Below are 3,684 nucleotides of genomic sequence, written 5' to 3'. Positions count from 1 at the left end.
CATGCAGTCCTCATTTCCCAAGCCATCAACCCCCTTCTAGCCTCACATACTCCAGCAATGACCCTCAGTGACCCTCAGGTGGTTGTCAGCCACCTGAACACTAACCCCTTAGAACTCCTACTCCAGGCACGCCGCCAGGCCCACAGCACTAAACCCAGCTCTGGTGCCACCTTCCCATTCGTCTGTCCCCATGCCACTGGGGGGCAAGCCAAGGACTCCCGGCTGTATCCACAGGACTATCAGAAACGCTCAACCCCGGGGCAGCCAGTGTGGAAAACAGGGTGCAGATTCCTCAAAAGACTAGGAATAGACTTACTGTATGACCCAGGAATCCCACTCCTGGGCTTATATCCAGAAGGAACTCTAATTCTAAAAGACACCTGCACCCCAATGTTCACAGCAGCATTATTTACAACAGCCAAGACATGGAAACAGCCTAAATGTCCATCGACAGATGACTGGATAAAGAAGCTGTGGTATATTTATACAACGGAATACTACTCAGCCATGAAAAAGGATAAACTAATGCCATTTGCAGCAACAAGAATGGCCCTGGAGACTGTCATTCTAAGTGAAGTAAGCCAGAAACAGAACAAAAAATACTATATGAGATGACTCATATGTGGACTCTTAAAAAAAAAGACACATGAACTTATATATAAAACAGAAACAGACTCACAGACATAGAATACAGACTTGCGGTTGCCGGTGGGGGGGCGGGGTGAGAAGGTATAAACTGGGAGCTTGAGATTTGCAGATACTGACTAGTAAATATAAAACAGATAAACAAGATTATACTGTAGAGCACAGGGAAATATATTCAATATCTTGTAGTAGCTCACGGTAAAAAAAGAATATGAAAATGAATATATGTATGTTCCCGTATGACTGAAGCATTGTGTTGTGCACCACAAATGGACAGAACATTGTAAACTGACTATAACTCAATTAAAAAAAAAAAGAAAAAGAAAAAGAAAGGCTCACCTTCACCTCCACCATGGATGCTCTGAGATGCTAGGATGCAGCTCCCTGGGGACCGGTCCCCCAGCTGCTCTTTTGGACCTTCCCCACTACTTGAAGTAAGACCCTTCTCACTCATCTTCATGGTTAACAAAAAGTTCAGGACATCCCACCAGTGTTGCCTCAACCTCTTTCCACTAAACCTCAAATATACGTGCAACTTCCCTCCAGCTCATCTGCCTCCTCAGACCCCCACTCTCTTTCCTGGCGCTAACCTCTATATCCAAGCTCTGCTCTCCCCCCGTCTCTGCTCGAGAAGACCTAACAGGCAGGCGAGGAAGACCCCTGAGCTAGGAGCTTCTGGGAGGAGACTGGCCAGGTCCTGCTACTCTTACCTGCGGGGACCATCAGCACTGTCTTCCCAGACATCATCTGAGGGTCTTTAACCACAGTGGGAGCTGAAATGCCAAAGTCAGGGGGAAGGGAAACGCGCAGAGGAAGTGTGGTGCCTTCAGGGACCCTGGCTGGAAGGACCGAAGGCTCCCATCTCACCATCTCATCAGAAGCGCCTCTCAGAAAGCAGAGCTGCCCGGGGCCGACACCCGGGGACACACGCCGTCGCTCTGCGCTGCAGCCCAAGCCGCAGGTAATGGCTCAAAGCTCCCCAGGATCAGACTGGCAGGGAGGTCCTCGGAGGATCAGAGACTTAACTAATGGACACTCCTTCGTGCTGTTAAAAACCCGATTTCTAGACCGTAACTCCCATAGGCCCTCTTTTCCTAAAACTGACCTGCCAGGAAACTCAGGTTCTGGTGAAGATGCTGGTCAAGTGACCAAGGTGGTCCCCCTTTCCCGGTCACCCTTCTCCTCTTTACAAAGCAAGGCACACCTCCCCCCCGACTCCTGCTCTTACTGGGATGCGCTGTCCTCGAACTGCAAACTGTCCCGGGCATCAGATACCAACCCTGTCCGCGGGGACTGACTCTGCTGCTTGCTGAGACGGTAGGAAAGGGTTCGCTCACGGCTCTGCACTTGCAGAGAGGGTGACAGAGCTCAACTCCAAACCCAACGGGGACAAACGGGGGTTTACAGCCACGGAGCAGAGCGACGGGATCAGGGAGTGGAAAAATCACTGGGAGGACGTACTGAGGGCGGGGACATTTTTGCGAAACTGACTGAACAGAATTCTTGCTGAAGGCAGGTCAAAGCAGTTGGATACCAAGGGTAGGGGGCTACTCGGCAAGATTCTTGCTGAACTTGGCTCTGTGCAGACCGACCCAGAAGGGCAACTCAGGGGCCTGGTCAAGAGACCCTCAGAAGAAGCTCACTGAGGGTCTGTCAAGGAGGTGGTCTCCGTCAGGACACACTTGACTGCTGCTCTTAAACTCTTTGCTTCCAGCTAAAGTGAAAAAATGACCTGATCACAGCTGACTATGAGGTTTGGGCACATGAGTCAAAAGAAGTTCAGTACAAAACTTCTTCCATTTCTACCAGTGATACATGATCTAACTGGAAAAAAGAAATCCTCACCCAGCTCACCCAGAAATTCGCTTCCAGTAAACTTGTCTGTTGAAGACTATTCAGCTTGGAATGTAGTTATTGTTTCAGTCAAATGTGTAATGATAAATCCATTAGTCAATTTTTTTTATTGAGTTATAGTCAGGTTCCAATTTCTAATCTTTGAATGGCTTATCTGAGGAAATGCTTTTAAAATTAACTCAAGATATGTATTTCTGTTACAAAAAAAGATAGATATTAAAAAAAACAGACTTAAGCATGGGTTTCATTAGAGTTCTGCAGGGTAAAAAGAATGGAAGCAGAAGGTCAGAGAAAAGGAGATGACATAAATTTTCCAACTGTTAGAGATGAGCTTGTTTGTCTATTTTTAAAGGAATGATAATGTTAACTGAAGAAAAATGCACAACCTGAAAGTTGAGAATTATGGGGTTTTTCCCCTTCTATTTTTGGTTTGGTCTCATATTTCTTTTTTTCTTTAATTTTTAATTTTTTTTGAGAATTATGTTTTATTTGGCGGACATACTGAGGACTTCAGCCCTGGAGACAGCCTCTCAGATAGCTTGGAGGGACTGCTCCAAAGAGGTAAGGGATATATCGGAGTTTCTGCAACAAAGACCAGGTAGTCTGAACATCAAAACATTGCTGTTAATTAAAGAAAACCAGACATCTTGCACTTTTCTCTCCATGGGAAGATGCAATAGTGTGGACTCTGAAATCATTTCTTTGACGTGCACCTTAGCTACTAAGGCCAGTATGCTGTTTTTCTGCATCCTGAATCCCCTCAGGGTGCCCAGTCATGGCAGCTGCAGTGGCTGATGGCTTGCCGGCCGCAGCATCCTTTGTCTACTGATACGGCAGGCGACGCTCTCCATCCACAAGAATCAGTATCAAATTGCAGCTGGTATTTTGATTCCATTGGATGCATTAAAAGAATGATGTTCTAGTTTAATTTCAAGTAGTTTTCAGAATACCGGAGCGATTAATACCCATTGATCTCACTGGAATAAATTTATCGATCATTTAAAATCTGTAATGCAAAGGATTCCATAAAATGTGCGAAGGGGTATACGGGTTTTGAAAATGCCTCCAGAGAGCATACAAACCCAATTTTTGACAATCTCTGAGCTAGAGAAAAGTGGTCAGGAGGAAAGCGACATGAAATAAATTGAAAAAAAAAAAACAAACAGAAAAAAGAAGCCAGGGTTC

This window comes from Vicugna pacos, chromosome 36 (genome assembly GCF_048564905.1).
Source record: "Vicugna pacos chromosome 36, VicPac4, whole genome shotgun sequence".
Classification (NCBI taxonomy): Eukaryota; Metazoa; Chordata; class Mammalia; order Artiodactyla; family Camelidae; genus Vicugna; species Vicugna pacos.
Note: the sequence above shows the minus strand (reverse complement) of the source record.